General features: G+C 48.1%; 1 protein-coding gene and 1 long non-coding RNA gene across 8 annotated transcripts in view; both read right to left on the bottom strand.

Annotated features, from left to right (window-relative positions):
• LOC116967511 (transcription factor COE2) overlaps nt 1-27,160 on the bottom strand; it is a 212,867-nt gene that overhangs the window by 121,797 nt on the left and 63,910 nt on the right. The gene's annotated exons all lie outside the window — the stretch shown is intronic.
• On the bottom strand, nt 13,611-14,390 carry LOC116967515. The gene is made up of 2 exons (XR_004410241.1): nt 14,301-14,390; nt 13,611-13,682 (listed from the first exon to the last, which is right to left on the bottom strand). It is a non-coding gene; the product is annotated as an uncharacterized LOC116967515 (long non-coding RNA).

Below are 27,160 nucleotides of genomic sequence, written 5' to 3'. Positions count from 1 at the left end.
ACAGGCTGGATGCAGGAATATTGTTCCCGATGTTGGGGAAGTCCAGAACAATGGGTCACAGTTTAAGGGTAAAGGGGAAATCTTTTAGGACTGAGATGAGAAAAAAAAAATTTACACAGAGAGTGGTGAATCTCTGGAATTCTCTGCCACAGAATGTAGTTGAGGCCACAGTTCATTGGCTATATTTAAGAGGGAGTTAGATGTGGCCCTTGTGGCTAAAGGGATCAGGGGGTATGGAGAGAAGGCAGGTACAGGATACTGAGTTGGATGATCAGCAATGATCATATTGAATGGCGGTGCAGGCTCGAAGGGCCGAATGGCCTACTCCTGCACCTATTTTCTATGTTTCTATGTTTCTAAATTAAACCGATCCTTTGCACGTGGTCCATGTCCTTCCATTCCCTCCACCGCGGTGGCGCAGCGGTAGAGTTGCTGCCTCACACAGCGCCAGAGACCCAGGTTCGATCCTGACCACGGGTGCTGTCTGCACGGAGTTTGCATGTTCTCCCTGTGACCGCGTGGGTTTTCTCCGGGTGCTCCGGTTTCCTCCCACATTCCAACGAAGTATAGGTTTGTAAGTTAATTGGCTTGTGTAAAATCGTAAATTGTCCCGAGTGTGTCGGACAGTGTGTTCGCCGGTCGGCACAGATTCGGTGGGTCGAAGGGCCTGTTTCCAAGCTGTATCTCTAAAATCCAAAGTCTAAATGTGTTTCCCCAATTTTATTATTTGTGTTCATTGCAAGGAGAGGTGAAGAAATCTAGTTCCTATTGTATAATTCTTAGATGTTTAATATTAACTGGCAAATGCGGTAAGTAGTTTGGGCTGGTAGACTTGCTGCTTCCCAACACCAGTGGCACAGATTCAATCCTGACTTCCGGTGCTGACTGCGTGGAGTTTGCATGTTCTCCTTGTTTCTGCGAGGGATTTGCTCTGTTTTTAGTTTAGATTAGAGATACAATGCAGAAACGGGCCCTTCGGCCCACCGAGTCCGTGCCGACCAGCGATCCCCGCACATCAACACTATCTCACACACAATACAATACGTCTTTGGAGTGTGTGAGGGAACTGGCGCTTCCTGGAGAAATCCCACGCAGGTCACGGGGAGAACGTACAAGCTCTGTACAGACTGGTGCTCTGGTTTCCTCCCACATCCCAAAGGCCAGCAGGTTAGTGGTAGAATCGTGCGGAGAATAAATAAATAAATACATTTTTGGAGAATAAAATAAGATTGGGTGAATGGGTGGTTGATAGTCAGTACAGACATGACGGGCCGAAGGGCCAGTCTCTGTGCTGCATGACTATAATTCTATGGCACATTGGCATTTATTCAATATGGGTTCCAGTGGAAGTGGTGGCGGCAGGTTCGTTGGTATCATTTAAAAATAAATTGGATAGGCATATGGATGAGAAGGGAATGGAGGGTTATGGTATGAGAGCAGGCAGGTGGGACTAAGGGAAAAAAGTTGTTCGGCACGGACTTGTAGGGCCGAGATGGCCTGTTTCCGTGCTGTAATTGTTATATGGTTATATGGTTATATGGGTTGGAGACTAGAATGAGACTGAGTGAAACATTGCCATATGCATCGGGTATTGGTGAGGCTGCACATGGAGTGTGTGTACGGTGTTGAGCACCTTATTTAAGAAAGAATACGCTGGTATTGGAGGTGGTTTATTACATATTCTCAAAGCTAATTCTTGCGATGAAGCAGTTGTCCTATCATAAACTGCTAAAGAAGTGGGATCTGTATCCTAAGATAGACACAAAGTGCTGGACTGATGGGCCTGTCCCACTTAGGAGATTTTTTAGGCGACTACTGGAGAATACGACAATGGAATTCACCAAAGTCAGCAGCTGGCGACAACCTACAACATCCTACACCCATTGGCGTCAAACCCACGATCGCCATTGTCACCGAAAAAATGTCAACGTGTTGAAAATCCAACGGCGACCAGAAAGACGCTACGACTCTTTGGGCGACTGAGGAGAGAGACTACTCACGACCATACGGGCGACACCCCGGCAACCATGTGGTGACAGCCTAGTCGCCTGTAGTCACCTGAAAAATCGCCTAAGTGGGGCAGGCCCATTACTCAGTGGGTCAGGCAGCATCTCTGGAGAAAAGGAATAGGTGATATATTGGGTTGAGACCCTTCTGCAGACTGAAAGTCAGGTATAGGGATCTGCATTCTCTTGACTTTATGAGAATGAAGGATGGTCTCACTGAAACGGACCATCCTGACCCTAAAGTGGCAAGAGAGGATAGATGTTCACCAATGATTACACCAGTAAGAGAGCCTTGAACTGGGGGGGATAGCAAGAAGATTCGAGGAGAGGGGGGCCATTTAAACCTGATTCGTGCAGAAATTTCTTCTCCCAGAGGGTGGTGAATCTCTGGAACTCTCTGCCCTGGAGACCCGTGAAGGTGAGGTCGTTGGAGGTATATCTGAGGAGGAGGTGGCTGAAATCTTTGAAAGAGCAAGGGATTGAGGGCTATGGGGAACTATGATACATGAATGATGAAGCATAGAGCAGGTTGTATTGGAGGGCGAGGCAGCCTTCAGGTGCTGAGTAGCCCACACCTGCTCCTTTATCTCGTGGTGGGACCACACCTGGGGGGTATTCCCTGAGGTTTTTCTCCGTCCCTGAGCAAAGACGCGCCGACCTTGAGCCGGCGGAGATTCACAAGATTGATTCCTTGGGTGGAGGCTGCTTGTCCTACGAGGACAGATGGAATAACATTGGCTGATTCTCACTGGGATTGTGAAGAACAGGAGGATGATTCCACAGATTACTCAGTGAGAGTTTGACAGGGCAGATGCAGATGCAGAGAGACTGTTTCAAGGAGCCATAAAGTTGCACAGCGCTGGAACAGGCCCTTCGGCCCATCACACCCATCCATGCCCACCTTTTTGATCTTTCCTTTGCACAGAGAGCCCAGAACTAGGGGGATGAAACTAGGGGATACCGAGTACATGGTAAATGGTGGTAAATGCAGAGATCAGTCTCAGTTGAGTTTATTGTCACGTGTAAAGCTGTGAAAATTTTTCGTTGCGCGCTAACCAGTCAGAGGAAAGACAATACATGATTACAATCAATCTATTTGCAATCTGCAGATACTTGTCCTTGTAGGGCATAACGTTTTGTGCAAGGTAAAGGCATTGAAGTCCGATCAAGGATTGTACGAGGGTCACTAAAGAGGTAGATAGTAGTTCAGCACTGCTCTCTGGTTGTGGTAGGATGATTCAGTTGCCCGATAACAGCCTTAGCGAGAGAATGAGAGTGGGAGTGAGAGAGAGAATGAGAGTGGGAGTGAGAGAGAGAATGAGAGAGAAAGATATTCTACTAGACCAGTGGTGTGAGATAGCAATATGCGATTGACTACTAGTGAACTATTGTGTTTATTTTTTAGTTTAGAGATACAGGCCTTTCGGCCCATCGAGTCTGTACCGACCCGCGATCCCCGCACATTAACACTATCACACATTGCACATACACCAAGGCAACTAACCTACACACCTGTACGTCTTTGGAGTGTGGGAGGAAACCGAAGATCTCGGAGAAAACCCACGTGGTCACGGGGAGAACGTGCAAACTGCACCCGTAGTTGGGATCGAACCTGAGACTCCGGCGCTGCAAGCGCTGTAAGGCAGCAATTCTACATCTGTGCCACCGTGCTGCCCCGCTAAAGGAACGTCCTTTAATTCTGAGGCCGTTCCCTCTGGTCCTCGACCCTCCCACCAGTGGAGACAATAGACAATAGGTTGCACTTACCCCCATCATCACCAAGTGCTTCGAGAGGCTGGTCCTGGCACACCTCAAAAGCTGCCTACCCCCCACACTGGATCCCTATCAGTTTGCCTACCGCAAGAACAGGAGTACGGAGGATGCCATCTCAACGGCACTTCACTCCGCCCTCTCCCACCTCGACAACAGAGACACTTACGTAAGAATGCTGTTCATCGATTACAGCTCAGCATTCAACACCATTATACCATCAAAATTGATCACCAAACTCGGTAACCTGGGCATCGACCCCTCCCTCTGCAACTGGATACTGGACTTTCTAACCAACAGACCCCAGTCTGTTAGGTTAGACAAGCACACCTCTTCAACCCTCACCCTGAACACCGGCGTTCCACAGGGCTGTGTGCTGAGCCCCCTCCTCTACTCCCTCTTCACCTATGACTGCACACCTGTACATGGTACTAACACCATCATCAAGTATGCAGATGATACAACGGTGATTGGCCTCATCAGCAACAACGATGAGTCGGCCTACAGGGAGGAGGTCCAGCACTTAGCAGCATGGTGCGCTGACAACAACCTGGCCCTTAACTCCAAGAAGACCAAGGAGCTCATTGTAGACTTCAGGAAGTCCAGGGGCGGCACGCACACCCCCATCCACATTAACGGGACGGAGGTGGAACGTGTTTCTAGCTTCAGGTTCCTGGGAGTCAACATCTCCGATGACCTCTCTTGGACCCACAATACCTCAACTCTGATCAAGAAGGCTCACCAGCGTCTCTTCTTCCTGAGGAGACTGAAGAAGGTCCATCTGTCTCCTCAGATCCTGGTGAACTTCTACCGCTGCACCATCGAGAGCATCCTTACCAACTGCATCACAGTATGGTATGGCAACTGCTCTGTCTCCGACCGGAAGGCATTGCAGAGGGTGGTGAAAATTGCCCAACGCATCACCGGTTCCTCGCTCCCCTCCATTGAGTCTGTCCAAAGCAAGCGTTATCTGCGGAGGGCGCTCAGCATCGCCAAGGACTGCTCTCACCCCAACCATGGACTGTTTACCCTCCTACCATCCGGGAGGCGCTACAGGTCTCTCCGTTGCCGAACCAGCAGGTCCAGGAACAGCTTCTTCCCGGCGGCTGTCACTCTACTCAACAACGTACCTCGGTGACTGCCAATCAGCCCCCCACCCCCCGGACACTTATTATCACTTATTATTATTTATTTAAATCATTTGCTATGTCGCTCTTCCAGGGAGATGCTAAATGCATTTCGTTGTCTCTGTACTGTACACTGACAATGACAATTAAAATTGAATCTGAATCTGAATCTGAGGTGCAGGAGTAGGCCATTCGGCCCTTCGAGCTAGCACCGCCATTCAATGTGATCATGGCTGATCATCCCCAATCAGTACCCCGTTCCTGCCTTCTCCCCATATCCCCTGACTCCGCTATTTTTAAGAGCTCTATCTAGCTCTCTCTTGAAAGCATCCAGAAAACCTCCACTGCCCTCTGAGGCAGAGAATTCCACAGACTCACCACTCTCTGTGAGAAAAAGTGTATCCTCATCTCCGTTATAAATGGCTTACTCCTTATTCTTAAACGGTGTGGCCCCTGGTTCTGACCTCCCCCAACATCAGGAACATGTTTCCTGCCTCTAGCGTGCCCAAGCCCTTAACAATCTTATATGTTCCAATGAGATGCCCTCTCATCCTTCTAAACTCCAGAGGGTTGTGCTAATTACATGTGCCAGATTATTCCTCCTTTGCGATCTCATGCCAATGCCCATTACAGCGACTTCCCTTTTAGCTTCCGCAGTTCCTTTCTTCACCCCGCTAACACATGATGTTTTCCAAGCCACCGGTTTCAGTAAACATCATTTGTCAAAATATGATTGAAATCCAAACTGTGAATAGGGCTGTTATCGACTCCTCAGCTAATGTGAGCTGTGCTTCGCTGGGCATTGAGTGATTTGGACGCTGCCAATAGTAGACCTGCAGCTAATTAAGTAGTAAGCAGGTGTGAAAAAACTAATTTAGAAGATCTTTTTAATTAATATTATTTACTTGTAGTATCCTAATAATTAGCTACCAAACAAATCCCGGGTGGTTTGCAGGCTCCGTACTGCTTGGAGCGGTGCTGGATTTCTTTGTTGTATTACTTTGCTGTTTTTAGCCTTTTAGATTTGACAATGGAGTTGTTTGCAGCTCTGTTTTGCTGCTCAAATAACAAGGATGTGCAGGAAGGAACTGCAGATGCTGGTTCCAACTGAAGATAGACACCAAATGCCAGAGTAACTCAGCGGGACAGGCAGCATCTCTGGAGAGAAGGAATGGGTGACGTTTCGGGTCGAGACCCTTCTTCAGACGAAGGGTCGTCTGAAGAAGGGTCTCGACCCGAAACGTCACCCATTCCGCCATGATCATATTGAATGGCGGTGCAGGCTCGAAGGGCCGAATGGCCTACTCCTGCACCTATTTTCTTTGTTTCTATGTTTCTATTCCTTCCCTCCAGAAATGCTGCATGCCCCTACTGAGTTACTACGGCATTTTGTGTCAGGATCGAACCGGGCGCAAGGCCGACCAGCGATCCCCGCACACCAACACTATCCTACTAGGATTTTTTTTTACATTGACCAAGCCAATTAACCTACAAACCTGTACGTCTTTGGAGTGTGGGAGGAAACCGAAGATCTTAGAGAAAACACACGCAGGTCACAGGGAGAACGTGCAAACTCCGTACAGGCAGCACCCGTAGTCGGGATCGAACCCGGGTCTCTGGCGCTGTAAGGCAGCAACTCTACCGCTGCACCACCACCATTCCCCAAGGGAGGGGGGGTCTTAGAAGTGGTCAGAAGGAGGCGCTCTGCAACTTACTCAAGAGAAATGCACAAAGTAACATGGGGGGAATAAAATGGCAGGAACCCATAAAGGTACGAATGGGGAGAGATGAATGGATGTAATAATTGTTCTCCTAAGCTTCTAAGCTCATCATCACCCACAGGCAAGTTGTTCTGAGCAAGTGCAGGTGCCCAAAAGAGAGAATGTTCAAGTCCAATACTCCCCACAGGAAACCAGCCCCAGATGTGTATTATAGTGGAAATGGGACACATATTGTTCGATAATCCTGACTTTAAATCATGTTAACGTCACTCGGAAAATTCTTTCCCAAGGGCTGTGATTGCACATTACAAACGCACGAAGAGTTATTCTCTTGCGCTCTCCTCCCCGGGTTTTTCACATTGCCTTCCTTGCTGGAAGTCTCTACTCGCAAGGATTCCAAGCCTCTTGGCCTTGTGCCTAACTTTCATACATAGATCCAGACTGGGGATGCAGCCATATCCTCATGCAACCCCCGGACACCGTGCCCCTACACCCCACCCCCACCTACCCCATCCGCCACACTGCATCACCAACCCCTCCCCGCCCACCCGATCCGCCACACTGCATCACCAAACCCTCCACACCCACACGATCCGCCACACCGCATCACCAACCCCTCCCCACCCTCCCACCTCACTCCCTTAGTGTTTGCAAAGTGAGCTGGAGCAGAAATCTGATGATCAATAACCCATTATTAGGGTGGCGCAGTGGTAGAGTTGCTGCCTTACAGCACGAGAGACCCAGGTTCGATCCTGACTACGGCTGTAGGGGGTTTATACGTTTTCCCTGTGGCCGTGTGGGTTTTCTCCGGGTGCTCCGGTTTCATCCCACACTCCAAACACACGCAGGTTTGTAGGTTAATTGGCTTCTGCAAATTGTCCCTGGTGTGTATGGAAGAACTAGTGAATGGGGATTGCTGGCCGCTCATAGTTACTCGGCCAGTGATCCCCATTCATGTTGAAAAATCTTCACGAGTCTTCCCGAGCTTACCGCGTTTCCCGAGTACCTGCCGTTAGTGTTACGAGCCGCTAAGAAACGTCCCCGAGCTCCGACGTACCCGCTACGTTCATTCTACGAGCTTCATACATTGATCAAGCACTGCGAATTTGATTTTTTTTTAAACTCGGGAGAGCACTTGAATGAACTCGTACAGTGGGACAGGGCTTTAACACTATCCCACACACACTAGGGACAATGTTACAATTTTACCAAACCAATTAACTTACAAACCTGTACGTCTTTGGAATGTGGGAGGAAACCGAAGATCTCAGAGAAAACCCACGTAGGCCACGGGGAAAACGTATAAACTCCGTACAGACAGCACCCGTAGTCAGGATCGAACCCGGGACTCTGGTGCTGTAAGGGGGTAGCTCTGCTGATCTTTTCATGTCCTTGAAAGGAATGCACTTAATAGAAAAACAGCAGATGACACAAATGTTCAGAAGTTTGGGTAGAATCGGTGGAGAGAGAAACAAGCTCGATAATGGCGAAATCAGTTTTAGTTGAATTTAGTTTAGTTCATTATTGTCATGGGCACCAACGTACAGTGAAAACCCTTTGTTTGCGTGCTACCCAGGCAAAGAATGGACTATACATGAATACAAACTATTGTGCACATCTAAAGGATACAACATTTAACGCAAGAAAGATGGGGCCAAATATGTATAGTTTTAGTTTAGTTCAGAGGTACAGCGCAGAAACCAGGCATTTCAGCCCACCAAGTCCACCCCGACCAACAATCCCAGTACACTAGGGACAATTTACAACCTTTACCGAAGCCAATTAACCTACAAACCTGTACGTCTTTGGAGTGTGGGAGGAAACTGGAGCACCCAGAGGAAACCCACATGGTCACGGGGAGAACGAACAAACTCCGCACAGTCAGGTCGAATCTGGGTTTCTGGCGCTGTAAGGCAGCAACTCTACCGCTGTGCCACCATGCTGCGCCGTGTCCGCTGAGAGTTTTCTGCCTTTATTTTCATTGTTTTACATTAAGCGTTGTTCGGCCGATGAAGCACTAATTGAACTTGACATTGTCGGAAATCTCACAGCCGAAATTCCACCCCGTAAAGTTCCCACTAACAACAATGATGACCCTGTGATTGAGTAATGAGTGAGTAGGTTTATTGGCCAAGTATTCACATACAAGGAATTTGCCTTGGTGCTCCGCCCACAAGTAACAACATGGCATACAGTGACAGTTACGAATGACTCAGAAAATACTAAACATTAATAATAATAAGACATTAATGATAAAACACCATTAATCAAGCATGTGAACCACAAAATACCAGATCTACAGATTTTTGGCTGTTGAGTAGAGCAACTACTCATGGATAAAAACTGTTTTGGTTTTTTAAGTTTGACTTTGGAAGAGTAAGCATTAGCCAGAACAACTGTATATGTCCTCAGAGAAATGTCATGAAATCCTTTAAGCCCTCCTGTGAGAAAAGACAGGGCCTCGATTCAACACTTCTTCTGCAAGATGGTGTGTCCGACACGTAACAGTGGCGAACGGTAAAGTTACGCTCACAGCGCCGGAGACCCGGGTTTGATTCTGACTAGGGGTGCTGTCTGTACGGAATCTGTACGTTCTCCCTGTGACCGCGTGGGTTTTTTTCGGGATCTCCCGTTTCCTCGCTCACTCCAAAGACGTCCAGGTTTTGTAGGTTAATTGGAGGAATATCATTGTAAATTGTCCCCAGCGTGTGTAGGATAGTGCTATTGTGCGGGGATCGCTGGTCGGCACATACTCTGTGTGCAGAAGGGCCTGTTTCTACGCTGTATCTCTAAAACTAAACTAAACTTAAGTCTCTGCAGTTGACAAATTAACTGTAAATGCCTTCTCTGTGCCGCCCATCATTAAACATACAGAGACTCCAGTCCAAACTCTGTTTCGTCAGCACCTTCTACACTGGAACATATTTTTCACGTGGATCGTGATCTGGTCTACTCTACACCTGTCCTGGGTTTGCCCAGAACTGGAGAGATTTCTATCGCATCCGCTAACATCTAAGACCTTGGAGGGTGCAAAACACAGCCGAGAAAAGGTTATTTTCATGAATCTCTCCCGGGCTGTCAGCCAAGAGATGTCTAGGCCAGAGTACGCAGCCTGCCAGAACTCACTGAAAGTTTAGGATGTTGGAATGGTGTGAGGGGGCTGTGGAGGATTGCGTTACTGACTGGCTAACATGCAAAGAAACTTGTTTACAGGATCATTCAATAGGAATACCCAGGGTCCAAGCCACAACCTCAATCTGAGGGTCAACTTGGAATGTAGACACAAGGAATGGCCTTGTTCTGCTCCTAGAACCTATGAGCTTATGGGAGAATGGGGTTAGGAGGGAAAGATAGATCCGCCATGAGTAGACATTGAAACATAGAAAATAGGTGCAGGAGTAAGCCATTCGGCCCTTCGAGCCTGCACCGCCATTCAATATGATCATGGCTGATCATCCAACTCAGTATCCCGTACCTGCCTTCTCTCCATACCCCCGATCCCTTTAGCCACAAGGGCCACATCTAACTCCCTCTTAAATATAGCCAATGAACTGGTTTCAACTACCTTCTGTGGCAGAGAATTCCACAGATTCACCACTCTCTGTGTGAAAAAAAAAATTCTCATCTCGGTCCTAAAAGATTTCCCCCTTATCCTTAAACTGTGACCCCTCGTTCTGGACTTCCCCAACATCGGGAACAATCTTCCTGCATCTAGCCTGTCCAACCCCTTAAGAATTTTGTACGTTTGTATAAGATCCCCCCTCAATCTTCACCTGATGAGACCCCCCCCCAATCTTCACCTGATAAGATCCCCCCTCAATAGACCTGATGGGGCGAATGGCCTACTTCTGCTCCTATCACTTATGAAGTTATGAACTGCGGATACTGGTTTACGAAAAAAGAGGCACAAAGTGCTGGGGTAATTCAGTGGGTCAGCAGCATCTCTGGAGAACGTGGATAGGGGACATTTCGGGTCAGGAGAGGTGCCCAACTTGAAACGTCACTTATCCATGTTCTCCAGGGATGCAGCCTGACCTGCTGAGTTACTCCAGCACTATGTGTCACTTTTTTTATAATGAACGCCAAATGGTGGTGAGGTGTACAGGAAGTCTACAAGAAGGAGGGACCCTTCTTCAGGCTGGAGAAGGGGGTCGACCCGAAACGTCACCCGTTCCTTCTCCCCAGAGATGCTGCCTGTCCCGCTGAGTTACTCCAGCGCTTTGTGCCCATCTTCGGTGCAAACCAGCATCTGCAGTTCCTTCCTACACATGATTTAAAGGCAATGTGGAATTATTTACTCGTTCGGGCTAGTTACAGCACGGGAAGGCTGTACGTTCTGTCAGACGGGACTGTAAAAGAAGGAATCGCCCCCGAAACCTGGAAACCATTCACTGCCTTCAAATATTGACTGCATTCAATTAAAGCAAGTATGTATGGGAACAGAGTATCCGTCTCAACGCTGGGGTCAAAGTAACAAATAAGGTGGGATTAGAAGGGACAAGGAGCCTGATCCCTCCAGGAATCACTAGGCTTAATGACATTACCACATGGTCATTGGAAAGTGAGTGGGTGTCCTGGTCTCGTTCCACCATTCATCAGCTTGGTATTTGTAACCTGACCCTGCTGTATTCACAACTAGGAAGTTTTACTCCAGGAAACACATGTAGAAAAACTAATGTGCCGACGAGCCTTAGGAAACGACAAAATAATGTGAGATGTACCCCCCGAAACGGTACGATTTCCTGTTAAATTTTACACCACTCCAAATCAGTACAATGATATTGCAGAGAGGGAGGGGGTGAGGGGAGGGGGTGAGGGTGAGGGGAGAGGAGGGGGTGAGGGGTGAGGGGGGAGGGTGAGGGGAGGGAAGGGGGTGAGGGGAGGGGGTTAGGGAGGGGGGTGAGGGAGGGGGGTGAGGGGAGAGGAGGGGAGGGGGTGAAGGGAGAGGGTGAGGGGTGAGGGTGAGGGGAGGGGGTGAGGGGAGGGGGTGAGGGGAGGGGGTGAGGGGAGGGGGTGAGGGGAGGGGGGTGAGGGGAGGGGGTGAAGGGAGGGGATGAGGGGGTGAGGGTGGGTGGAAGGGTGAGCATAAGAGAGAGGTAACCAGGAAAAAGGAGAGAATGGGAGGTGGATTGAGGTAAAGGTATAAAAATATCAAGGAAGTGTTTATTTATGTTTGTGGGCAGCTCTTGAATGCTAACCTCAGCAACTAGGAACTTCTATGGACTGCCTTTGGTTGCACTAACAACTATGTTTTTTTTGCACTCATTTCATGGTCATTAATTTATTTAAATATAATTATTATGTACTATTTGTGTGTATTGTTTTATGGACCTGTTAAGCTGCTGCACGTAAGAATGTTCGTGTTTTGTTGTTGCTACATGTGTCAATTAAACACTTTCTCTTTCTCTCTCTCTCTCTCTCGACTTGATCAGTGTCGAGATGTGTGTGTGTGTGTGTGTGTGTGTGTGTGTGTGTGTGTGTGTGTGTGTGTGTGTAACTGTGTGTGTGTGTGTGTGTGTGTGTGTGTGTGTGTGTGTGTGTGTGTGTGTGTGTGTGTGTGTGTGTAACTGTGTGCGTGTGTGTGTGTGCATATGTGTGTGTGTGTGTTTGTGTGTGTGTGTGTGGTGTGTGTGTGTGTGTGTAACTGTGTGTGTGTGTGTGTGTGTGTGTGTGTGTGTGCATATGTGAGCGTATCTGTGTGAATGTGTATGTGGGTGTATGTACACCTTGGTGTACATATAGGAGCTAGTGTGTGTAGATGTGTTAGTGTGTGTGTGCATGCATGCATGTGCAAGTCTGTGTGAGCATGTCAGTGTGTGTACGATGTGTGTCTTTATGTGTCTGTACGCATGTCTGCAAACACGTATGTTTGTGTAAATGTATGTTTATTTGTATGTGGGCGAACGTGCGTGTGATGGTGCTGCCTGTGCAGCGGAAGCCACGTATCCAGTGGCCATGGGCCTCGATGCCAAGGGCCAAAGCCCTCGGCCGTGGCTGTTGTGTTGTGTTGTGTTGTGGACACCCCAGGCAGAGTGAATCGCAATCCAGGCACCATGACCCAGAGTGGGAGCGAGTCAGAAGTCAGTCTCGAGCCCAGGGGACAGCTGCAGAAGCACACAATGCAGATGATGCCTGGGGCCGAGGCCCTCACAGTTGCCGGCTGATTTATGTAAATCTCCCCTCCTAGGCGTGTGCGGCATTCTCAGCCTCCCCACCTAGGATGGGTCTCAGGTTACTCCCCCCCCCACCCCCACCCCGCACAATCTACCCAGGGGGTGAGCCCAGCCACCAGAGGGTGGCCAGCAACACTCAGCGATATTTCTTTGACTAATAAGCTGCGGGAGTCAGACAGCACCCACAGGAATAAAGGCTGTGGCTCAGTCTGCCTGCCCCCGTGGGCCACTGTAGGAGGTTGGAGACAGGCTGAGGCAGCCTTTGTGCCCTGTTCCTTTATCCTCCCCTCCATCTGGCTCCCCTTTGGGAGGCAAGAACAACAAGAGGGTTAAAGTGAGGGGAAGTTGCATTTTCATAGCACCTTTTATGACAGCCTTCTGAGGGAAGAACTGATCCCTGTGAACCAGCCATGATCACATTGAATGGCGGTGCTGGCTCGAAGGGCCGAATGGCCTACTCCTGCACCTATTGTAAAAAAGTGTTTAAAAAAAAATGTTTTAGCTCTCTCCACATCTAACTCGTAAACGGGTGACCCCTTATTCTGAAGATTCTGCACCTGAGTTGAATATTGCTCTTCAAAACAAAAAGACACAAAGTGCTGAAGTAACTCAACAGGTCAGGCAGCATCCCTGGGGAACATTGATAGGTGAGACTTTGAGTCGGGACTGTTCTTCACTTCAGACCGTAAGAGTTCAGACTGAGAAGGCTGAAGAAAGCTCCCGACCTGAAATATCACCTATCCACATTCTCCTGGGATGCTACCTAGCCCACTGAGTTTCTACAACACTTTGTGCCTGTTTTTTCTCCTTTTCTTTTGTAAACCAGCATCTGCAGTTCCCCGTTTCTATATTTCCCTTGTTGAATCACCTTTCGAAAGCATCCGCCTTGACATAGAAACATAGAAAATAGGTGCAGGAGGAGGCCATCGAGCCAGCACCGCCATTCATTGTGATCATGGCTGATCGTCCCCTATCAATAACCCGTGCCTGCCTTCTCCCCATATCCCTTGACTCCACTAGCCCCTAGAGCTCTATCTAACTCTCTCTTAAATCCATCCAATGACTTGGCCTCCACTGCCCTCTATGGCAGGGAATTCCATAAATTCACAACTCTCTGGGTGAAAAAGTTTTTTCTCACCTCAGTCTTAAATGGCCACCCCGTTCTTGCCTTCTCCCCATATCCCCTGACTCCGCTATCCTTAAGAGCCCTATCTAGCTCTCTCTTGAAAGTATCCAGAGAACCGGCCTCCATGGCCCTCTGAGGCAGAGAATTCCACAGACTCACCACTCTCTGTGAGAAAAGGTGTTTCCTTGTTTCCGTTCTAAATGGCTTACCCCTTATTCTAAGACTGTGGCCCCTGGTTCGCCCAACATTGGAAACATTTTTCCTGCCTCTAGCTTGTCCAGTCCTTTTATAATGTTATATGGTTCTATAAGATCTCCCCTCATCCTTCAAAACGCCAGTGAATGCAAGCCTAGTCGTTTCAATCTTGTCAATCCAACCTCAGAATCGTTGCTTTCACCTCTATTTTCCAGACCCCCGCTAAGCATTGGCCCAACCTGCTCTAACTGCGACATATAGTGAGTGCACAGCCTACAAACCTGTACGTCTTTGGAGTGTGGGAGGAAACCGAAGATCTCAGTTGGTATGTAAACTTTCACCATGGTGAACAATTTGCCTGGATCAGCATCGCGAGCTCCCTCTCTATAAAGTCCAAATACTCCCACTTCCAAAGAAAACAAACTTAACTTCCTTAATGTGCCATTATAATTTACATTTCCAATATTTCATCTGCGCTGGAACTGCGAGTGCAAAAACATATGTAGAACCAGTAGAGGAGAATGAAGGGGACAGGACTTATGTAAACTGATAAAAAAATTTAACACAACGCCAATTTCCGTGCAAAAGATATCTCCCAATCCCTTAACAAGAAATGCTTGCAAGGTAGACAGGCACAAAATGCTGGTGTAACTCAGCGGGTCGGGCAGTATCTCTGAAGGCTCTTCTTCGAAGGAAAAAATTGTCTGAAGAAGGGTCTCGACCCGATACGTCACCTATTCCTTTACTCCAAAGATGCTGCCTGACCCGCTGAGTTACTCCAGCTTTTTGTGTCTAACCTCAGTGTAAACCAGCTTCTCCAGTTCCTTCCTACAGCATTGGGATGACACACGCAAGACTGAAAGAGTTAAATATCATGACCAGATAGCAGTGAGCTTTCATTGAATGCCTAAATATTAGACAGTGGTATCAGGTGAACATGTAATCTACAACATGTTAACTGCAGCTTCCTCACTTACAGAACTTTTATGGAAGGGACCCAAGATAGTTTTTCAAGTTAAATTGCTGGCATGGTAATAATAGGAATGGTCTTCAAATGGACAAAAGGCCAAAGATGTTCTGTATGTTCTTACGTAAAGGTTTAGTTTAGTTTAGTTTGCTTTAGTTTAGAGATATGATGTGGAATCAGGCCCTTCGGCCCACTGAGTCCGTGCTGACCAGCGATCCCTGCACACCAACACTATCCGGCACACACTCGGGACACACAAACCAGCACAGCACAATGGCGTAGCGGTAGAGTTGCGGCCTTACATGCAGCGCCAGATTCGATTTTGTACATTCTCCCCGTGACCTGCGTGGGTTTTCTCCAGGTGCTCCGGTTTCCACCCGCTCTCCAAAGACATAGAAACAGAAACATAGAAAATAGGTGCAGGAGTAGGCCATTCGGCCCTTCGAGCCTGCACCGCAATTCAATATGATCATGGCTGATCATCCAACTCAGTATCCCATCCTCTCCATACCCCCTGATCCCTTTAGCCACAAGGGCCACATCTAACCCTCTTAAATATAGCCAAAACTGGCCTCAACTACCTTCTGTGGCGGAGAATTCCACAGATTCACCACTCTCGGTGTAAAAAATGATTTTCTCATCTCGGTCCTAAAAGACTTCCCTCTTATCCTTAAACTGTGACCCCTAGTTCTGGACTTCCCCAAAATCGGGATTAATCTTCCTGCATCTAGCCTGTCCAACCCAAGTTTGTGGGCTAACTGGCTTGGTAAAATTGCAAATCACCCCTAGTGTGCATTGGATAGCATCAGTACATGGCAATCGCTGGTTGGCACGAACTCGGTGGGCCGAAGGGCCTGTTTTCAGCACTGCATCTCCAAAACTAGACCTCAGTGAATTACTTGGACATCGTGCAGAGTGCAGAGTGCAGAGCTATCCTCTCTCAGGAAGCATTGGCAGGCTGATTTTTCTTTAACGCCCAGGATTACACTGTTGAAATGTCTAGGGCACTTGAACTGACATGTGGAAGAATCAATATTGAATGAAATTTTGAATTTTTAACGTGACACTTTGACACAATCAAACTGGAAGGCTTATGTTCTTCAGGTGAGCCTGCAATCCCCTCATGGTTTGTGAACAAAATTTGGAAAGAGCCTTTTAATTGCAAGGATGCCAGAGTTGAGGCATGATCGCATTAGAGATTTTTAAACAAATCCAGGCATTAGTCAATGTCTCTTGCAGATGTGGAGGCAATAGATTATCATGCAACTGAATATTTCGTGCAGAAATCCATCCACAATTAATCAGAAATACCAACCTCTTTTATTCCAAATGGAAGATGGAATTTCGTTACTTTAGAAAGATGTTTAAACAATTAGCCGGTCTCAGTCTGCACTTGAGATTATTAATCACAGCTGGCAAAGATTACAAAAGCATGAGAGGTGATTTCATTGAAACACAAAAAAAATCTTGACAGGTTAGATACCAAGAGGCAGGTTCTCCTGAGAGTCTAGACCATCACACAAACCAACCTCCCTTCCAATGACTCATTTATACCTCACGCTGCCTCGGCAAGGACAGCAGCATAATCGCACCCAGGCCACTCCCTCTTCTCCCCTCTCCCATGGGGCAAAAGGTACAGAATTGTGAAAACGCACACCTCCAGATTCAGGGGTATGTTTCTTCCCAGCTGTTATCAGGCAACTGAACCATTCTACCACAACTAGAGAGCAGTCCTGAACTACTATCTACCTCATTGGTGACCCTCGGACTATCCTTGATCGGACTTTGCTGGCTTTACCTTGCACTAAATGTTATTCACTTATCATGTATCTATGCACTGTAAATAGCTCGATTGTAATCATGTATTGTCTTTCCGCTGACTGGATGGCACGCAACAAAAAGCTTTTCACTGTACCTCGGTACACATGACAATAAACTAAACTGTAAACTGATGGGTTTGCCATTGAGGACTGAGAAGAGATGAAATGTCTTCAGAAGAGTGCCAACCTTTGGAATTCTCTACCCCAGCGGGCTGTAGATGAGGACCTTCAAGGTTGCAATCAAAAGATGTGTGGGTGTTGAAAATAAGGTGGCAAAGGGAACTAATATGCTCTTAAAAATAGCGGAGTCAGGGGATTTGGGGAGAAGGCAGGAACGGGGTACTGATTGGGGATGATCAGCCATGATCACATTGTATGGCGGTGCTAGCACGAAGGGCCGAATGGCCTACTGCACATTTTGTCTATTGTAGACCGACAGAACAACTTCGCTCAGCTACAGCAACAATGTAATATAGTTAGCACACCAACCTAACGTGTCACCACTGAATAAACGACTCTTTGAACTGGCCTGACGTCTCACCTTTATTCACCACGTTTGGTGCTGCTACACCATTGTCTAATATAGCGATTCATATTCTCTGGAGTTTAGAAGATTGAGGGATGACCTTATTCAGACATCCTAAGAGGGTTTGACAGAGTAGAAATTGAGATGTTTTACTGAGAGGAAGCACATGAACAAGAGATCGTAGCTGTAAATAAGTGTCTGGTCATTTAAAACTGAGGTTGGTACATTGTCTCTGGGTTACATCTGGGAAACATGTTAAATATCACAACTTCCTCAATTCAGTCCTGCTACAGTATAGCCATCTGAAGATGCAACATTGACTAAAACCAAAGCCCAACTGACTGACACGGGTGGAGAGAAGGGGTTATCACAATGTACCGTCAGTAACATCAACCCCTCAGAACCTTTTCCCCAAGATGGAAGATCAAATACGAGAGGGCATAGCTTTGCGTTGAGAGGGGCAAAATTTAAAGGGGACATGGAGAGATTTTTACAGAGTGCAGTGGGAGCAAGTTACAGAATCCAATTAACCTGCAAACCATAGCACCCGGACAATACACCTGAGGTTGGTATCGAACCCAGGTCTCTGGCGCTATGAGGCAGCAGCTGTGCCACTGTGCCACCCATAATACTTATTCTATAATACTTCACCTGCAGACAGGGACGGGAAGAATTTGTCAGTGAAAGAACAGTAAGTGCCATGTAATAGACACAACTAGCTGGAGTGACTCAGTGGGTCAGACAGCATCTCTGGAGAAAAGGAATAGGTGACATTTCTGGTCGAGACCCTTCTTCAGACTCAGTCTGAAATGCCTCCCATTCCTTTTCTTCAGAGATGCTGTCTGACACGCTGAGTTACTCCAGCGTTTTGTGTTTAACTTCGGTTTAAACCAGCTCCTGCACAAATCACTTCCTACACAAGTGCCATGTAATATTGGTGTTATTTCATTATCGTTGATCGTGATAAACATTAATAGCTGGGGGGGAGGGGGGGGGGGGGGGGGGGGGGAGAAAGAGGAAGGGTTTGCATTTGTTTTTAAATAAAAAAGTCCTGATAGTTTAGTTTTAATTTAGTTTAGAGATACAGCACGAAAACAGGCCCTTCGGCCCACAAGTCTGTGCTGCCCAACAATCACCCCCGCACACTAACACTATCCTACACACACTGGGGACAATTTACACTTATACCAAGCCAATTAGCCTGCAAACATGTATGTCTTTGGAATGTGGGAGGAAACTGGAAACCTTGGAAAAAAACGCACGCGGGTCACGGGGAGAACGTGCAAACTCCATACAGACAGCACCCACAGTCAGGTCTCTGTTGCTGCGCCACCGTGCTGCCCTTTGCAAGCAAAGGGTTTGCAATTGTTTTGAAATTAAATGCCCTGATGGATCTTGCGCTGGTGTCCGAAGGGGCTTTGGATTGCCTTCACCTTGAGGCAACCTTCCGGTCCTCCTGCGGGCTGAGCCTGCAGCTTTGTTGTCCTGGCTTAATATCCAGAGACAGGAATGCCAGATGGCACCAATCTGTTCCAATTCGGGATTGTGTTCCCTGCCAGTCAGGTTCCATGTAACAACAGAATCGCTTTGTCGGGAGATTAAAAGGTGTTAATTCCATCCCTAACCATCTCAATCAAAACCATGTGTGGAGTTCGGCTGTAAAATCCCATTTATTTGTATTAAATTATCTGTTTCCGTTTAGCAGGGATGGGGCAGGTTGATAGTGGGGGGGGGAGGGGGGCTGATGTATCCGCCTAGCAACAGAGGAGGCAAAGCTTGGGTTCTGACTCAAAGATAAGGAGATAAAGCAATGGAGTGATGCAGCGTCAGCCCAACTTGCCCACGCCAACCAACATATCCCATCTACACCAGTCCCATCTGCCTGTATTTGGCCCATATCCCTCCAAACCTGTCCTATCCATGCACCTGTCTAAGTGGTTCTTAAACATTGCGATAGTCCCATCCTCAACTACCTCCTCCGGCAGCGGCCGAAATCCGTGACCATAGAAACATAGAAAATAGGTGCAGGAGGAGGCCATTCGGCCCTTCGAGCCAGCACCGCCATTCATTGTGATCATGGCTGATCGTCCTTATCAATAACCCGTGCCTGCCTTCTCCCCATATCCCTTGACTCCACTAGCCCCTAGAGCTCTATCTAACTCTCTCTTAAATCCATCCAGTGACTTGGCCTCCACTGCCCACTGTGGCAGGGAATTCCATAAATTCACAACTCTCTGGGTGAAAAAGTTTTTTCTCACGTCAGTCTTAAATGACCTCCCCTTTATTCTCAGACTGTGGCACCGAGTTAAAAATAGTTTCCTCCCCACAATCAGGCTCTTTTGCACCACACTCCGCAACACTAACCTCAGTAACTATTCATGTTGAAGAAAGAACTGCAGATGCTGGAAAAATCGAAGGTAGACAAAAATGCTGGAGTAACTCAGCGGGTGAGGCAGCGTCTATGGCAGGTGTCTCGAGAACAATCCATGGTACCTGTACTGCCATTGAAAGAGAAGACAATGACAAAAGATACTAAGCTCGCAAGAGGGAGTTAGCAATGTCCTCCATGTGATCAGTACATGAAGCGTACAAGGAATAGTAGCAGGAGATAGTTATTTGGTTCATAAGTTATAGGAGCAGAATTTTTTGTGCAGTTCCGTTTTTTCGTCTGATTTACTCCAGCCTTTTGTGTTTTGTTTCAGTGTTTGATAGATCTTGCTGTCTGCTGGCAATATTGAATGACTGGGTAATGCTTTATTAACAGCCCAGTGGGTATTTGCAACAGTGAAGGAGCCAAGCAACACAGACAAAAATAGTTACACCGATCCAGTCACAGGGTGGCGCCAACAATGGCTGCCTCGCCAACAGTCTGTCTGTCCTTTCCTTCTTTGTGTTTTAATTGTATGTGTTAAATGTATGTGTTTTTGGGGTTCTTTAGGTTGTTTTATGAGGGGGGTTGGGGGGGGGGGGGGTGTGAGTTGGGGGAAACATTTTCTAATCTCTTACCTCGATGGAGATGCGATTTTTTTCCGTATCGTATCTCCGTCCACACTGCGGCCTAACATCAAGGAGTTGGCGGCCTTTGTTGGAGACCGGTTTTGAGAGCTCCACTGCGGTTGCCTGCAGACCTACCATCCCGGAGCTCGAGATCCCTTTGCCAGGGATCGACCTCGGAGCTCTAACCCGCAGACTTTACATCACGGAGCCCGTAGGTCTCTGGTCAGAGACCGAGTTCGGGAACTCCAAGCCGTGAGAGTTTCGGCCGCCCCAACGCGGGAGTTTCGATCTCCCCAACGCGGGAGTTTCGATCTCCCCAACGCGAGGGTTTCGATCTCCCTGACGCGAGGGTTTCGACGACCGGCTGCGGGAGCTTCGATCGCCCCGAAGGATGGTTCGATTGCCCCGACCGCGGGAGAATAAAAGAGGAAGAAGATTTGGACTTTTTGGCCTTCCATCACAGTGAGGAACGTGGGGAACCTGCTGTGGTGGAAGTTTATGTTGACTTTTGCCCAGTTTATTTTCGCGTGGCTGTTTGGTAATTCGTATATCACTGTAACTTAATTGGTACACACAACAATAAAATACCTCTGAAACCTTTGAGGATGCAGTCTTAACATAAACAGTTCATGAGTTCATAGTTTCCAGTAGCAAAATCAGGCCATTCGGCCCATCAAGTCTTGGCTGCCATTCAATCATGGCTGATCTACCTTCCCCCCATTTTCCTGCCTTCTCCCCATAACCCCTGACACTCATACTAATCGAGAATTTATTAATCTCCGCCAAATATATACAGCGAGGAAACAGGCCCTTCGGCCCACCGAGTCCGCACCGACCAACGATACCCGCGCATTAACATACACCAGGAACAATTTACACTTATACCAAGCCAATCAACCTACAAACCCGCACGTCTTTGGAATGGGGGAGGAAACCGAAGATCTCAGAGAGAACCCACGCAGGTCACGGGGTGACAGGGAGAACGTACAAACTCCGTTCAGACGGCACCCGTAGTCGGGAGCGAACCCGGGTCTCTGGCGCTGCAAGCGCTGCAAGCGCTGTAAGGCAGCGACTCTATCACTGTAAGAAGATTGAGGGGGGATCTTATAGAAGATTCAGGGGGGATCTTATAGAAGTTTGAGGGGGGATCTTATAGAAGATTGAGGGGGGATCTTATAGAAGATTGAGGGGGGATCTTATAGAAGATTGAGGGGGGATCTTAGAGAAGATTGAGGGGGGATCTTATAGAAACTTACAAAATTCTTAAGCGGTTGGACAGGCTAGATGCAGGAAGATTATTCCCGATGTTGTGGAAGTCCAGAACTAGGGGTCACAGTTTAAGGATAAGAGGGAAGTCTTTTAGGACCGAGATGAGAAAATCATTTTTCACACAGAGTGGTGAATCTGTGGAATTCTCTGCCACAGAAGGTAGTTGAGGCCAGTTCATTGGCTATATTTAAGAGGGAGTTAGATGTGGCCCTTGTGGCTAAAGGGATCAGGGGGTATGGAGAGAAGGCAGGGATGGGATACTGAGTTGGATGATCAGCCATGATCATATCGAATGGCGGTGCAGGCTCGAAGGGCCGAATGGCCTACTCCTGCACCTATTTTCTATGTTTCTATGTTTCTATGTACCACCGTGCCACCCTATTTGGTAGAGAATTCCAAAGATTCGCCCCCCCCCCCCCCCCCCCCACCTGGGTGAAGACATTTCTTCTCGTCTCTGTCCTGAATGGCTGACCTCGTTTCTTGAGATTGTGACCCCTGGTTCCTACTTCCCCTGCCGGGGGAAATATCATCCTTGCATCGCTCCTGTCAAGCCCTGTGAAAACGTTGTGCGCCTTTCACTCACATAGCCTTGCATTTTTCTAAACTCAAGAGACTCCAGGCTCAGCCTGTTTAACCCCCCCCTGCCATCTCAGGAATCAATCTGACAAAACCTCACTGCACTCCCTCAATCACAAGTAAATCCTTCCTTAGTTGGGGAGAGAACAGACCTGCAGACAATCTTCCAGATGCAGCCTTACCAGAGCCCTATATAATTGGAGCAAGATGTCTCTATTCTTCTACTCAAATCCTCTTGCAATAAAGCCCAACACACTGTTTGCTTTAGTAATTGTTTGCTGTACCTGCATATTAACTTTCAGCGATTCACAGACGCCCAGGTTCCTTTCAACACCAACACTTTTCAATATTTATCATGTAAGAGGAATGAATTCAACACTCTGCTTTACGAGGCCTCGGTCCAGGGACACACAGTGGTGCAGCGGTATAGTTGCTGCCTTACAGCACTAGAGACCCAGGCTCAATCTTGAACCTGGAGTCTGAAGAAGGGTTTCGGCCCAGAAACGTTGCCTATTTCCTTTGCTCCATAGATGCTGCTGCACCCGCTGAGTTTCTCCAGCACTTATGTCTACCCAGGTTCTTGACTCCGGGTGCTGTCTGTACGGAGATTGTACATTCTCCCTGTGATAGAAACATAGAAACATAGAAATTAGGTGCAGGAGTAGGCCATTCGGCCCTTCGAGCCTGCACCGCCATTCAATATGATCATGGCTGATCATCCAACTCAGTATCCCGTACCTGCCTTCTCTCCATACCCTCTGATCCCCTTAGCCACAAGGGCCACATCTAACTCCCACTTAAATATAGCCAATGAACTGGCCTCGACTACCCTCTGTGGCAGAGAGTTCCAGAGATTCACCACTCTCTGTGTGAAAAAAGTTCTTCTCATCTCGGTTTTAAAGGATTTCCCCCTTATCCTTAAGCTGTGACCCCTTGTCCTGGACTTCCCCAACATCGGGAGCAATCTTCCTGCATCTAGCCTGTCCAACCCCTTAAGAATTTTGTAAGTTTCTATAAGATCCCCTCTCAATCTCCTAAATTCTAGAGAGTATAAACCAAGTATGTGATTGCGTGGGTTTTCTCCGGGTGCTCCGGTTTCTTACCGTGCAGGTTTGTAGGTTAATTGGCTGATGTGAATTGCCCCATGTGCAGGATAGAACTAAATGTACGGGTGATCACTGGGTCGGCGCGGACTCGGTGGGCCGAAGGGCCTGTTTCTGCATTGTATCTCCTATGTCTAAAGTCCAATACACCACAGCAACAGAATGACAAGATCAGCAGAACAATTAGGACAGATCGCAGGCGATATTGATGTACACAGGCGCAACGTACTGGCATGTGGGCTCTTGAAAAGAATCAATAGTAAGTTATAGCGGAGAGAACCTGGATCTATATCTGTGTAGGAAGGAACCGCAGATGCTGGTTTAAACCGAAGATGGACACAAAAAGCTGGAGTAACTCAGAGGGACAGGCAGCATCTCTGGAGAGAAGGAATGGGTGACCTTTCGGGTCGAGACCCTTCTTCAGACATATCCCTCCACATAAATATCCATAGCCCGTACCAGCAAGGGGTTAAGTGCACAGAACATGTTAAAGGCAATGCTCTGCGGTCAGCAAAATCCCCGGGGGGTGGGGGGTGAGTGTCGCTGCCAGCTGATCCCTCCAAATTTAATGAGGCAGATTTTTAATTGGGCAGAAAGTCAAGAAATCCCAACTAATTCTGATTGCATTTGTTGTTTCCCCTCCGATCCCTGCCCCCCCCCCCCCCCCCACATCCCCACCACTGTTACTTCCACTAACACACCATCCCCCCAACCCTTTCCAACCCCCCCCCCCACCCCTCCCCCCAAGAGGCATGGGTTCTTTGGAGATAATGCCTCTGTAAATGAGACCGGTCAAATGTGTGTGGGTGAGAGGGGGTGTTATGCGGTGGGGGGGGGGAATAGAAGTGAGTGTGAATGTGTGTGAAGTTCAGTGTGTGTGTGTGTGTGTGTGTGTGTGGCTCTCAGTGAGAAAGTACATATGTGTAGGTGTGAGCTTGGTAGTGTGAGTGTGCCCATGAAACAGTGTAAATGTGAACGAGCGCTCGCGATTGAGAACGCGTGTGGGTGTGAAAAAGAAAGTGTGCGTGTGTGGGAGAGAATGAGTGAGAGAGCAAGTGTGAGAGTGAATGAGAGAGAGAGTGAGAGAGTTAGAAAGGCTAAGTGTGAGTGAGATCGTGTGAGTGAGAGTGTAAAGGAGAAAGGGAGTGAGAGAGATAGAGAGAGAAAGAGAAAGAGAGAAAGAATGAGAGATAAAGGGGTGTGTGAATCACATCACGAGCCCAAACCATATCAATAGTTGTCAGGACATCGTCAGGAACCAGTTTGTTTGGACTGAGGTTTGTGAGTAGTTCCCTACTGAGTCCATGGGACTCTCTGCCACCTTGAGTCAGATAGAGCTCCTAAAGATAGCAGAGTCAGGGGAGAAGGCAGGAACGTGGTATTGATTGTGGATGATCAGCAATGATCACAGTGAATGGTGATGCTGGATCGAAGGGCCGAATGGCCTACCCCTGCACCTATTGTCTATTGTCTATTGTCTATCTTCCACACATGTCAATGGGTCGATCTTCTTTTGTAATCATGAGCGGTTAAAAGTTAGGCAGCGGACTGTGCCGCACACATTTTACACTGCAGTCCAGCTCCAGTTACACACTTGGGGTGGACTGGGCCCCTTCCTGTGACCGAGGGCAGGTACTGAAGATTAGCCCCGACTCCTCTGGGGCTCAGGGGGGGCTCGGTGGGAATGAACCTTCCTCAGTGCCCACACTCCCCCGCCCAATGACGTGGTAAAAGCAAACGAGGGCCCCTAGTAGAGTTGCTGCCTTACAGCGCCGGAGACACCGGGTTCGATCCTGACTAACGGTGCTGTCTGTATGGAGCTTGTGCGCTCTCCCCGTGACCTGCGTGGGTTTTCCCCGCGATCTGCGTTTTTTTTCCAACACTCCAAAGATGTAAGGGTTTGTAGGCTAATTGGCTTGTTGTAAAGGATAGTGTTAGTGTGCGGGGATGGCTGGTCGGCGCGGATTCGGTGGGCCGAAGGGCCTGTTTCCGCGCTGTATCTCTACATTAAACTACGCTGAAAGGAGAGGATATAAATAAATGCAGGTTAAAAATTCTTCATACTCTGAAGCCTGTGAAACTGCTTGTCGACCACCAATCAAACTAAAGGGACAGGAGACACAAGAGACTGCGGATGCTGGAATCTTGTCAAGACAACAACCTCTCCCGCAATGTCAGCAAGACAAAAGATCACGGTCGTTGACTTCAGGAAATGGGGTGATATACACTCACCAATGGTGCTATAGTTGAGATAACCAAGAGCTTCAAGTTCCAAGGAGTAAAAAGCAACCCCCACACCCCACCCCCCCCAACTATCTGTTCTCGTCCAACCACATTGACACAAAAAGTCATGAATGCATACCAACGCCTCCACTTTCTCAGAAGGCCAAGGAAATTCAGCATTTCTCCCATGACTGAGCAATTTCTGTAGTTGCATCGTAGAAATCATCCTGTTTGAAGGATCGCAGTTTGGTTTCACAAGAAACCGCGGAGATTGTGAGTGTAGCTCAGTCTATCACACGTACCAGTCCCCCCCCCCAAACCCCGCACCCCCCTCCCGCCCCACCGTTGACTCCATCTGCACCTCACACTGCCTAGAACTGCAAGGTAGCCAGCATAATCAAGGACCACTTACGCCCCAATCATCCCGTCTTTCCCCCCCTCCCATTGAGTAGAAGGTACTTTGTAAGTACCACCGCATGCTGAAAAGCAAACTGCTGGAGGAACTGCAAGTCAGGCACCATCCGTGGAGGGGAATGGACAGACGAGTCAGGACATCTTCAGACTCTGTGTCTGCAGACCCCTAGTGTGTGAGCGAGTGGATTCGCTGGGAACAATAACATTGGGCGTAGAAACATAGAAACATAGCAAATAGGTGCAGTAGTAGGTCATTCGGCCCTTCGAGCCTGCACCGCCATTCAATATGATCATGGCTGATCATCCAACTCAGTATCCTGTACCTGCCTTCTCTCCATACCCCCTGATCCCTTTAGCCACAAGGGCCACATCTAACTCAGTCTTAAATATAGCCAATGAACTGGCCTCAACTACCTTCTGTGGCAGAGAATTCCACAGATTCGCCACTCTCTGTGTGAAAAATGTTTTTCTCATCTCGGTCCTAAAAGATTTCCACCTTATCCTTAAACTGTGACCCCTTGTTCTGGACTTTCCTGACATCGGGAACAATCTTCCTGCATCTAGCCTGTCCAACCCCTTAAGAATTTTGTAAGTTTCTATAAGATCCCCCCTCAATCTTCTAAATTCTAGCGAGTACAAGCCGAGTCTATCCAGTAAATATGTGAATGATGGTTGGCATGGACTCAGCGGGTTGAAGGGCCCATTTTGTGCTCGATGACGCGATGATTGGTGCTTCTAGGTCACAGCCTTCACAACAGGCCAAACACAGGCAAATAGGACTAGCTTAGACAGGGTATCTTGGTTGGAATGGGTGAGTTGGGCCGAAGGGCCTGTTTCCATGCTGAATGGCTCTTTGACGCTACAGTTTAATTTCGATGTACCGCTGGGAAACAGGCCCTTCGGCCCACCGAGTCCTCGCCGACTAGCACTATCCTACATACTAGAACCAATTTGCGATCTTTACCGAAGCCAATTAACCTACAAACCTGTGCGTGTGGGAGAAAGCCGGAGCACCCGGAGAAAACCCACGGGGTCACCATATAAACTCTGCACAGGCAGCACCTGTAGTCAGGATCGAACCTGGGTCGTTGGCGCTGTGAGGCAGCAACTCTACTGCTGTGCCACCCTGCCACCCACATAATGCTAT

Source organism: Amblyraja radiata, chromosome 39 (genome assembly GCF_010909765.2).
Source record: "Amblyraja radiata isolate CabotCenter1 chromosome 39, sAmbRad1.1.pri, whole genome shotgun sequence".
Classification (NCBI taxonomy): Eukaryota; Metazoa; Chordata; class Chondrichthyes; order Rajiformes; family Rajidae; genus Amblyraja; species Amblyraja radiata.
The sequence above is the reverse complement of the archived record's forward strand: the minus strand, read 5'-3'. Positions and strand labels throughout refer to the sequence as shown.